General features: G+C 35.5%; 1 non-coding gene across 1 annotated transcript; it reads right to left on the bottom strand.

Annotated features, from left to right (window-relative positions):
- Positions 1–6,369: 6,369 nt before the first annotated feature.
- Positions 6,370–6,533, bottom strand: LOC122155304. Its single transcript, XR_006167229.1, has one exon. It is a non-coding gene; the product is annotated as a U1 spliceosomal RNA (small nuclear RNA).
- Positions 6,534–12,942: the final 6,409 nt, after the last annotated feature.

Genomic DNA, 12,942 nt, shown 5'->3' with positions numbered 1-12,942 from the left:
TTCATAGATTACAAAATTTGTTTCTATTTTGTAATGTTTTCTATCTCTCTGTAAAGATTTTCTGTTGATTTACTTAGGAATCATAGACCAGATTCAAGAGAGGCTGCAGTATCTAAATTCCACCATAGAATCAAAATTTGTGTGAGGTATTTACATTCTCTTGGAACCTTTAGCTAATGCTGGTGATCAAAATGGTGTAGCTGAAAATTTATCAAATAGTGTTATTGTGCTCTTTGTATCTGTATAGTTTCTATGAAATGAATAGGAGAGATTACTTTTGGAGTAACTTATCTGGTCTCAATTTTCACTTCAGAAATATGGAGATTACAAATTGAATATGCACAATACTACATAATTTCATGAGTCTTGAACATTCACTGTAGAGTCAAGATGTACAACTTTCCCTTGAAATCATAATTTGTGTTGGAAGAACTAAGATTAGCTGAAACTGGAGGAAATCATTACAGTAAAAATCCAGGCAAACACCACTTCACACAGCATATAAAGAATAGCACAACTCTGGCTAATTATAGCTATGCATCTGTATCAATGCTTGAATCAGTCACAGTTAGCTATGTTGTTTATTTATCTCAAGACTCTATCTTGGTACATATCACACCATCCAACTTCAATTTTTTAGTAGAAACTGTGCTCACTTTTGATTATTCAGAGATTCCTTTATGTTAGTTCTGGGTTTCTCATATGCTCTTATTTTTGTTTGTTTGTTTATTAAACAGCAGAAGCTTAAAAACCTTCAGTATCACAGTGTTTCTGAATTCTGTGGCCCATCACAATGAGCTCCTTCCTACAGCCACTTTGGTCAACATTTTCAGATCTGAATGCAGAATATTTCTGAATATTTCTGATTACCGTTCCAGGACTAGGGAAGAATTTCTAAAATTCTCCTTCTTAGAATTTACTGATTTTTATATCCCAGAATTTGGCTATGGGCCCAAAATTCCATTCACTTTTTCTTTCTTTTTTTTTTTTTTTTTTTTTTTTTTTTAATTTATTATATCCTGTGGCTGAAATATCTGTTTACATGAGTACACTATGCATTAATGTGTTAACCACATAAGTAAATATTTATCAAATTAAAGTTGTAATTTTCTCTTACAAGTATCTGTATATATATTTAGACATAAATGATCTTACTGATGTGCTATAAAGCAGCCCTATTCAAGGAATCAATTAAGCACATGCTCATATTTCACTTATTTGTCTCTCAATGTTGTGTTTCAGTCTGTGTCAGATAACAAAGCTTATGGAGAGGCTGTGGACTCTCCTTTCTTGGAGACTGGAAAAAGCCACCTGGACAATCTGACCCAGTAGTCCCTGCATTACCAAAGAGCTGGATCAGGTGACAAGTCGGTCCTTGCCATGGATGATCTAGGAAGCCCTGTCTTTACAACTGACTGAAAAGAACCCATTGTGATTAAGGTACTGAGGCTATACAGGTGTTTACAGATGACTGCAAATTTCAAAAGCACAGAGAAAAACATCCGAGCACTAACACCTGAGTTAGAGTCTAGTGAGATATTCAAAAGCTTTAGATATTTACCAGCACCCTTAGATGTTGTGTTTTAAAAAAACATAATCCAGACTCCAGTTCCGCATGAATCTCTGCAGCTCATAAAACAGTCACAAAGGGTTTTGAAGAAAGGAGAGAAAGCTATTTTTTTCAAAGTCACTAGGCAGAAGTGTAGCAAGTGAGCCCTCATTTTCAAAAAGTCATAAACAACTTTTTCAATGCAACTAAAGAAAAGTAGCTCTCACAAAAAAATCACTCTTATCGATCTCACAAACTTGAAGCATTATTGAACTTTAAAGTTATTAGGCAGTGCATTAATTTCAACACTTATTAATGAATGGGAATAATCCCAAAGTATATTCAATGACAGCATTCATTTTTAATAGGAAGTATTCAAAGATGAAAAATAAAAATACATGCCAGCTGCTAAGAAATCTTAGTTGTTTTAACCATGCTGCCATATTTACATCAGTAATGTGTGACAGGGAGTGCTCTGAAAATAATGCCTCCTGCTTTACTCTGTTGCTCAATAACATCAAAGGCAGATGTTGTTGTTGAAGCTCGTCAGCCTAGAGAAAGGAAGGCTCCGAGGAGACCTTACTGCGGCCTTCCAGTATCTGAAGGGGACCTACAGGAAAGCTGGGATGGACTTTTTAGAAGGGCATGTAGTGACATGGGAAATGGTTTTAAACTGGAAGAGGGTAGATTTAGACTAGATTTTAGGAAGAAATTCTTTGCTGTGAGGGCAATGAGACACTGGAACATGTTACCCAGTGGCACTGCAAATGTCACCTTCCTGGAGGCATTCAAGGCCAGGATTTTGAGAAACATGGTCTAGAGGGAGGTGTCCCTGCCTATAGCAGGGGGTTGGGACTAGATGACCTTAAATTTCCCTTCCAACCCAAACTATTCTGGAATTCTATGATTCTATGATTCTATGTTGGTGGTATGGCGGTAGAGATGAAAACTTCCCACCAATGTTCTGTTACGTTTTGCTGTCATGCGACAGCAGCAGAGAGACACTCTGAAAAAATGGCATCTGATATGGAAGAGTGAATGAAATAACATTTTATCACTGAATTCCTCCATAAGGAAAACAATTGCACTCATTGATATTCATCGATGCTTGTTGAATGCTTATGCTTATAGAGACCAAAGTGTGGAGAGTGAGCACATTGAGGTGATAAGATTTCAGCACTGGTGAAAATGATGTAAAAATCAAGCCACTTTTTGATTGGCCATGCATATTTTTATGAGCATGACATCCAAACTACTGTATATATGGTAAAAATTTTTAGTCAGTGGTAGCGACATTGTTGAAAAACAGTTTTTTTTAATCTGAGAATGTGTTCTATTAAATATTGTTTTTGTGCTCTCTGTATTTGTTATAGTTTCCATGGAAATAAATAGCAGACCTACTCTTGGAGCTACCTACATTTGTAGTAGTCACTGTTATAAACTGACATTAAAGTGCAAAGAGCCCTCAGTTGTGAAGACCTCACTCATTTGTGTGTCTGAACAGAATTGCACTTCTAGGGGTGGGAATCTCTTCTGCTTTATTTCTTTGAAAATCTGGAAGCGAGAAAACAGGCAATACAGGTATTTATCAAAAGATGCTTTGTACAGGACTGCTAGCTGAGAGGACAACTGGTTTGCTAAAATCCCACTGTCTAGGAACTAGCAGCTTTATAAATTTTATGAGGAGATTTATTACTCTCTGGCTACCTCAAGACAGAAAACTTGCTTATTGAGCTGTGGGTGTGAGATGATACATCTGAAATACCAAAAATGTTTAAAACTTTCTGATTTTTGCTCTTAACTCGCTTCTCCATTCAGGTTTGTACAATGGAATGAATTTTTTTTCTACCACTTCTCTTACCATTGTTGCAATAATGCCAAGATCAGGATATTCCAACTAGCTGTGCATACAAAAAAAATTCTCCTTTTTATTTGCACTCAGTAGATGGCACGATATTTTGTTAGCTTTAACTCCTAAAAGTAGCATCCATTTATAAATTTGAGCAACTCTAACACTGGCATTTACCAGTGAGGCTAATACTTCACATTCAGTGAGTGGTCAAAGTATTTTGAGTCAACAAATCTCTCTCCTTGACGTCTCTGTATGATCCCACAGTTTGACCAAAATTCATATAGCAACTGTTTCTGAAACCAGGTTTTGGGTCATCCATCCTTCTGGGATAGACTTTTGCAAGACTTTAAAGAAGGCAATGTCTTGGAACATGAGGCAAGGGACAGAGGAGAACAATTGGTGCTAATGATATTCACAGCGCTCTATCAGTAAAAGTCTGCAGAATGGTTGAATATATCTGGAAGTTCTGGCACTACCCTGGTGTGATACCTCCTGCAAAGAGACTTCTCTGTGGTGCTCAGTGAATTTATCTTAAGTACAACTCTGTTTCACCATAGCTGTTCTTCAGCCAGTAATTGGAAAATAATAAAAAACAACAACAAAAACATATTAAAACAAATTCTGAAGATAAAACATATCCTCATATATACAAAAGATATGTTTCAATAAGAAAATCTAAAAGGAATGACACTGGAAACTATGATATAGCTGGAACTTGAGATAATAGTGATGTCTAATGAACAAAATTACAAGAAGATAATACTTTCATCAGGTAAAAGAGCTTTGATAAAATCCTAGAACAGATTTAGTGCTGTTATGCTATTGGAGATGAGCCTATACTGGTACCTCTTCTTGAGCTGACTTGAGCAGTTTTGTCTTATCTCTGTATGACTTAGTAGTAATAATTTTTTTAGAGGAGTATAATCTTTTGTCCGCAGGACAGTAGACCCCGATTTCACTCCTTATAAGCCATAGGTCTCTGAGCTTCAATTTACACATTGTCCTAACATAAGCCAATTTGGGTGTAATTAAAAAGTCAAAAAGAGTGAGTACTAACAAATAATGACCAACTTTTCTTTTACTGAATGACACTAAAGTACTATACATATGAAACAGAAGACTCAGGCAGTAAAGTATGATGCTAGACTAAAAAGAAGTCAGAGAATTCGTTGCAGTAGTATGCCATTGGTGATAACTTTGTCATAAAATGTATTTATTTTCAGCTTGTATCTTTTAATAAAATAATTCCTGTTCAAGGAATTTGCCTACTAAATTCATTTTTCTCTATATGCAGCATATCTGTCTAGTTATCCAGTTACACCTGGGAAAACCAGTTACAAGAGAAATGTAATGATATGTTTTTAAAAACAAAGACTGATCCTTTTTTTCTAAAATATAAGTCATTAATGACATTTTAATTATATAATTCCTTCTTAATTCAATGCTGTTTCTATATTTCAAAAGGAAATTGTTATGATACTTCTGAAAAAAACTTGATAATATGTTTACTCATCCAAAATATGTCTGAAAATTCTGAGTAGAGTTCTAATACATGAACTTCTGCATAAAATAGATATGGAAGTAATATGAAAATTGTACAGCTGGATAACAGTGACAAATACATATTCTGATGGATAAATTTTTCCCCCCATGGGAGGTCAGGAATAGTTGTCTCATTTAAAAACTGAGTAGAATTAAGGTACCAGATGCTGTACAGGTGATTTTACTAAAAGCTTTAACATAAACAATGAGATCTTCAAGTTCTGGATGCCAGATTTCTTTTCCATGAATGGGGCAAACTGCCTTTCACAACTGAAAAGCATAAAGTGAGTCTATGTGAGAGAAGCAATCTCTAGGAACAGCAGAAGGGCAGTTCTGAGACAGGATAGTATTGACTGAGATTCAACTGGCTTCTAAAAAGTGGAGTTCTACTGCTTACACATTACCATAATGTCTGGATCTACAAACCCTGGGTCTTGGAGCCTCAAAACTACTTTTACCACAGTCTAGAATAACACTGAAATGATTGATGTATCTTTCCATGAGGACAGGCTCTTCTTGGTGGTGCATAGCGATAGGACAAGGAATAATGGCCTTAAACTCGAAAAGAGAAAGTTCCTTACTCACACGTGGAAGAACTTTATGGTAAGGGTGTCAGAGCACTGGAACAGGTTGCCCAGAGAAGTAGTGGAGTTTCCTTCTGTGGAGATATTCAAGACTCCTCTAGAAACATACCTGAGAGATATTGTAGGGAACCTGCTTTGGCAGGGGGGGTTGGAGTCGACGACCTCTTGAGGTCCCTTCCAACCCCAGCAATTCTGTGAATTCTATTCCATGAATAGCAAGTATAAAACAGGTGGGTTTTTTTTGGTTTTTGTTCTTTTGGTTGGTTTTGTTTTGTTTGATTAGTTTTCTGTTTGTTTTTAAGAAAAAACTCTGAATCTGTATGTTGGAGTTAACAGAACAAGACAGAAAAGGTGTTCTTCATGTTCTCTTTTCTCACTTGATTTTTACAAAAAAAAAAAAAAAGGTACTATGAAGCATCAAATTAATGTTTTCAGAGAGCTTTCTCTTGCTTGCGCCTCCCTCTGGAGGCTATGTTAATGCACATGCAAGATAAGGAAGTCATCCAAGACAGCCAGCATAGCTTCACTAAGCCAGATCATGCCTCTGGTGGCCTTCATTGATAGAGGCATTGGTGGACAAAGGAAGGACGATCCTGCACCACATTTTTATCTCTAAATGGGAGAGATATGGATTTGAAGATTGGACTGTTTGGCCACATAAATTCTTTTTCATCCTGAGATCCAGAAGAAGCTTTCTGTTCAGTCAGGATGATTTCCTTTCTCACTTACCTGTCATTTGACACATAGGGATGGTACGATACTGTGCCTTTCAAAACTTCATTCTTGAAGAACCTTCAACTTTCCTGGACTTCTTTATCCTTTAGAACTTTAAACAAAATTTCAAGGTGAGAGCATAAGTATAGTCTCCTACTACGACAAAGTATGTTGTGGCGTTTCATACCTTTGGGGAAATCGAAAGTGTCAGCACATCTGGAGTTCAGGAGATAAGCCTCACACTGGTAAAACCAACTGCCTTATTGTGGTGTCTCCCAACCCAGGCAAGTACGGAAAAATGATGAATGGACTTTCAGCAATAAGATTACATAGGCCATGCTTTTGTAGGAATACAAAATGAAAGCAGTAGTGCAGGTACACATGAATGAAATACCAAGCATGCATTGAAAGTAGAGTATCTGTTTAGTAACATAATTTAGTACTGCCTTCATAATACTGAGGAGTCATATCTACATATATTATTCCAACTACAGTCCGATTGATGCCATAAACCGAATGACCATCTTTTTTTCTGGTCTATAATGATTAGGAACGCAGTTTCCCAGATTGCATAGATTTCAATGGAGCTGCATTATCTTGCAAACATATCTCTGATTTTCTGTCTACTAATGCTCCACAGATTTCAATGTAGCTTTTCTTCCTTATACCATAATACACTCTTCCAAAAAATATTAACTCACTTTTTTTTTTTTTTTACTCAGACTGAATCAGACTTCAGTGTTCCTTCTAAAGGTAATCACTGAAGAAGCCTTAGATTTTTTAGCATATGAAGTTGAATGAATATGGGTTAAAATATAAGCTACATCTGGATGTAACACGTTGCTTAATACAAAATCAAAGTTAACATTCAGATGAGATTTTGTGAAACTTTTTTAAAATCACCATCAATAACATTCAGTTATATAATATCTGCTTCGTTCCTTTAATCCCACACTATTTACTTTTCTTGTGTTCAAGAGTGCTTATATGATACACTGAAATGGCTGTGCTACTCTTGAGAAACCAAGGCTAATATGAAAAGAAGCACAGTAGTCAACAAATAAGTAAATTATGAGGTAAGTTACTATATTGTTTGGATGAGAAAGAATGTTAGATGAAACCTCTCAAGTGAAAAACATTCTACACATGCCAAGTTTGTTGCAGAAATGAAAATACATTTCAGTCTCTTCAATATTCTATATTAATCATACAGAATATGCAAACAGTGAGAATCTCTGTGTATTTCTCAATTACCTTTAAACATGAACTACTTGTCTTCAGAAAATTGACAGCTAAAGTGTTCTCTAAGACTCCACTGATTTTTTCATGGAAAGACTGGGAATTAAGTATTCTCTACTTCTTCACTCTTACTGTGTCTTATTGATGTATTAAGTATATTTTATAGTTTCTTAGAAGGTTAAAATCTGCTTAAACGTTGACTGCTGTTTAAGACAAATTTTATTGTGAAATCAGATGTTCACATCAATACACAAACCATAGTGTTCCAAATTTGATCCTTCCAAAATTATGACTGCTTGTTCATAAAAAAGAAGGCAATTTTATTTTAAAGATGTGATACACTGGAAAACTAAAAAGCTAAAGACTGATGTAGAAAATAAGTTATCCTGAAGCTCTAAGCTGCCTGTGAAACTTTGCAATATAAGCAAAGCAATGTTTTATGCCCCTACCAACTGGTGTGGTACCAATGAAGACATTCCATAGGAGCATTAGATATTAAACAAACTCCTGTGTAAAAGCATAGAAAGTCATGCAAAGACACTCGGGATGTTTTAATTTTATTTTCAAGAGAAAAGTTACTGGCTTTCAACATCCCCAACTCTGATGCTTAATATGGTAAATTCATTGAGAGGTATGAGTGTTAACACAGCTATGATAGCAGAAGAAAGACTTGCAATGCTCCAACTTTCATGTTTTGTGATATATCTCTATGAGATCTTGTTTTTTTTAAACAATGATGTGTTAGTTAGTTTAGTCATTATTTCCCATCTGCAATTAGTCATTATCTTATTAAAATGTTCAATCATATTAGAGAGAAGAAATAATAAATAAAAAGTGCATATGGGAATCAGAATTCAAGTCTGACTGAAATGAATAATGAAGGAAGAAGACATTCTAAAAGCACAATGCCTGTTTAGAAACTTTCAATCAATTATAGCTTTTTTTTTTTTTTTTTTTTTTTTTTTTTCCTCAGAAATTCTCCATTTCATCAAACCGTAATTCAGGTTTCACTAATCTGATAACTAGAACAAAACAATATATGTAATGGATAATTTATCCAACTCCATGTAGCACAGAATATAAATAACAGAATGGTACATAGTATCCTTCATAAATTCTCAGAAAAGTTCTGAAATATTTGCATTTTTTAGGAGGGGGAGAATTACAGCTCTTATTTTTAAAGTATTATGTCCATCTGAACCTTTACATCAGCATAGATCAAACCTCTGCAGTGGCCATATTACTCTTTTGTGCAGATTGTTATTTATACTGGACTTTCCTCAAATTTAATTGTTTATTAATCATATTGTGTGATGAGGACAAAAGGGACTGTAATTAGCAAAATACCTCATGCACTAAATGCCAATACTTTCTGCAACTATGAAATAAACTAAAATTGCTGGGAAAACATTTCTAATGTGTTTCCAGAATGCAAACTTCTTACCAACTTGTCAATTAAATATTTTGGTCACTCCAAAAGTAATACTGTTGTCACACATCACCTGCTGCCTCTCTGTACTCACAGCCACTGTTTGGTCTCCATGAATGTTCATCAAGCATTGATGAATGTCAGTGGGTACCATTTATTCGACATGGAGAAATTCAGTGACACACCCTTGCTTCAGGCTCACTTCCTTGCCACACTGCCCCTCTGCTGCCATCTGTTGCATGATGTTGCATGTTTAGTAGTCTATATTTGGTAGCACAACATCCTTTTGAAGCAAAAATAATTATCTCAAATGAATATGTTCACTGCTATTTTTTGTATAGGTGCTTATCTATAATATTTTTTATCTAGAATATATTTTATACAGGTGTCTATCTGAATCTGTAGACTATATATCTGAATTTGTAGACTACATTCAACTTCATTAAGAGATTTCCATGGAGCAAATGAAACCATCGTAGTGTAGGCAGAAATAGTTCCTGAAGGAAAGTTTTTGAGAGACGGAAATACATTTTTCCCTAGGACTAACTTACCTCCTTTAAAGAATATACCTTTATAACAGTGTTATACACAGAATCTTAATACTTTTCAAAAGTGAAAGAAAAATGCATAAAAATATTACGAATATCAACCTTATTAAACATATTAAATAGAGAAGGTGAACCCAAGTGAATACTGTCAGACTAACTTCAGCACTTTGAAATATTATTGAGCAAATCCTCTCACAAGATGTTCCTACACACATAACAGACAATAAGGTGACATAAGACAGTCAACACAGACTTAAGGGGGGAAATCATTTCTGACTCGCCTGGTAGGCTGGCTGGCTCTGTGAATTTGGAAAGATCAGTGGATATTTTGTCCTGTGATTTTTAGTAATCTGTTAAAGTCATTTTATCACCAAATTGATTGGGTAAGTTGGAAAACTGATTTGACTGTTGGGCTTGATTACTGTTGTCATCTGTGGTACAAAGTCCAGCTAGTAGTAACAAGGAGAATCCCTCAGAAGTCAGTACTGGAACCAATACCAATTCAAGTTTTCATTACACACATGGATGATGGAATGGAGGATAGTCATCCAAAGTACATTTGGAGATGACATCAAATGAAAAGAGCACAAGTTAGCATACTGGAGGGCTCTTCAAAGGAATCAGGGCAAGTTGAAGAAATAGAATGACATGAACCTCATGAAGTTCAACAAAAACTAGTGCAAAGTCTAGCAATCCAGTATGTATCTCCATGACATGGAAGGAGAGGTTAAAGCCAGTTCTGCATCTGACCACGGGATACAGAAAACATGAAGCCAGTCCATGAGGCTGGTCCAATACTGGAAAAGGTCACTCCAGAAGGTTGTGAAATCTCCATCTTTGAAGTGTTTTGGAACTTGAGTGGATCTGAGGGAATACTTTGAACAGTAATTAATAAGGAGTGTAATGCATTTGCACTGTTTTCAGCATGCATATGTAGTTGTATGAAGATAGTGATAAGTCTGACTATGCAAATTTGTGTAAATTAGATTTCAGCTTGCATGTTTGCAAAGAAGAGTAGATCTTTTAAGTGAAAGTCTACCATTTAGAAAAGAGACAGAATTAATATCTCTTCTGTAAATACAGTTTGACATGCTGATTCCCTGAGACACATGTATGTAAATATGCTTACTAAGTTTATGTAAACTGACTGTGAAATTCCTGTTTTTCTTGATAAAAATACAGCTATTAATAACTACTTATGAAAAATGCATTTAGGAAAGAATAATAAAAACATCATCAAAGCTGCTGGGAAACCCTTGTGCAAGGAAAAAGTGCAGATAACAAATGCTGTCAGAGTTGGCAGATGGAGCATTATTATATGCAGCAATAGGTTTATCTTGCCTGTTTCATCGTGTGGCATTTCAATAATTTGCTACCAGGAGAAAGCTTTACTATGCATCCCTTCTCCCAGATGTTCTTAATACCCAGAGCAGTACACATTCAGTCTACTGACTCTCTTGTTTCAGCTGATATTTTGGAACATGGGTTATTAGACATCCCCAAATGGGAGGCAGTGGGACAACAAAAGACAGTATTTCCATACCTATCTATTCTCACTGCTTGATCACAGAACCATTAGATATGAATATAAAAAGTACTTTCAACCTGAGAGGTTTGTCATTGATGAAACTCAGCTCATAGTTCAGAGTTGCACAGCCAAAGAGACTTTTCACTATTATGATGCAAATATGGCAGATATGCAGCAATACAGAGAAATAATAGCGCAGAACAATAAGCCATGGATACAGAAGAGATCATTGTTTGTATTAATTTAGTTATCATTTCTTCTGCTAGTGTACTGAAATGCCATTAATTGTATTATAAAAGCAGAATACATGACTGAAAAAGAAATGTCCTTACTTGTTTTTTTTTTTTTCCAGCATGGTTCTACTGGTTATAGACAAACAGTAAAATAACCAAACTATAATAAACAGCACAATGCAAAATAAAAGGAGTAGAGCACAATAATATTGGATCATAATTTTTTTTTTTTTGCATAAAATTCTTATGACAGTGAGCCTCATCACTCACTGTGCTGCCTTTTTAAAGGGATGCATTCTTCTGAAGCTGAATTGCTTTTTAGTTTTGCAGAGCAAAATCTCTCATAACCATATGCTTATTTTCCCAGGTATTTACTTAATATATGTCTATAACCACAGCATGATCAGCACTGGATACAGACAAATATTCATATAGATGGTCCCAAAAAAATGCTTTTACATGTTAACAACTCATGTCAATGCATTTAATAAAAAAAAGGTGACTGTGCTAATTCATGCAAATATAGCGCAGAATTGAGTTCTGCAATATATTTTGTTAGCTACAGAAGCTAGGTTTCCAAACTACTTTACCTGCACTTCAGCACTTAACGTTAGCATTTCTCTGTGCTCAAATTGTTCCTCTTTTATGCTGGATAACCTCTAAGGATAACAAAATAAGCAAAAATAATTTTTACTGTTCAAAGAATAAAGGTTTGTTCTGGGCTATGAAAGGAAAAGAAGAAGAGTTAGAATAAGGGATGAAAAGGACACTCCGGAGAAAACCTGGGACTCAGACTCATGAGTGGGGCTAACGGTAGAGGGATGAGAGTGACAGAAACAGCAATAAATGCTAACACTTAGAGCAGTATCCCCATGAATGAACAGTAGGATTATACCTACTTTTTTCAAACACATATAAAAAGAAAACAGGATGGAAGAGGATATTCTGACACTTGTGGAAGTATATATATATAAATGTCTGCAATGCTGATGATTTATAATTAGCCTATGACACAAACCATCTCCCTCATACCAGGATAGCCAAACAGAGTCCTTCATAAACATGACTCTTCATAAAAAACTCTTAAAATCTTTCAGTGAACCAATCTGGTGGCCTTCTATGATGAAGTGGCAGTACCAGTAGACAAAGGGAGAGAGATGAATGAAAGTTACCTGGATTTGTGCAAGGCCTTTGATATAATCCCACATCACATTCTAATCTCTAAATTTGAAATAAATGAATTTTTAGGTTTGCTGTTCAGCGGATAAGGAATTGATTGGATGATCAAAGCCAGAGGATTGTGTTCAGTGCCTTTATGTCCAGGTAGAGACAGGTCACAAGTAGAGTCCACCAGGGGTCTGTTCTAGGACTGGTGCTGTTCAACACCTTTATCAATGACCTGAATAGTGGGATTGAGTGCAGTGCTAAACTGAGAGGTGCAACATAATAGGAGGAAGAGATTTGACTGGTGCCTCGACCAACTCTGGAACTGAAGCCAACTAGATCTGTAAATACAGGCTATAGGGAACTGTCCTTTTTGTTTTTTTCCTTTTACTTTTTTTCTTTTTTTCCTTTTTTCTTTTTTTTCCTTTTTTTTTTTTTTTTCCTTTTTCCTTTCCTTTCCTTTCCTTTCCTTTCCTTTCCTTTCCTTTCCTTTCCTTTCCTTTCCTTTCCTTTCCTTTCCTTTCCTTTCCTTTCCTTTCCTTTCCTTTCCTTTCCTTTCC

This window comes from Centrocercus urophasianus, unplaced genomic scaffold (assembly GCF_019232065.1).
Source record: "Centrocercus urophasianus isolate 14NV4802_14NV808 unplaced genomic scaffold, USGS_Curo_1.0 seq_11, whole genome shotgun sequence".
In the NCBI taxonomy this organism is placed as follows: domain Eukaryota; kingdom Metazoa; phylum Chordata; class Aves; order Galliformes; family Phasianidae; genus Centrocercus; species Centrocercus urophasianus.
Note: the sequence above shows the minus strand (reverse complement) of the source record. Positions and strands in the feature narration are given on the sequence as shown.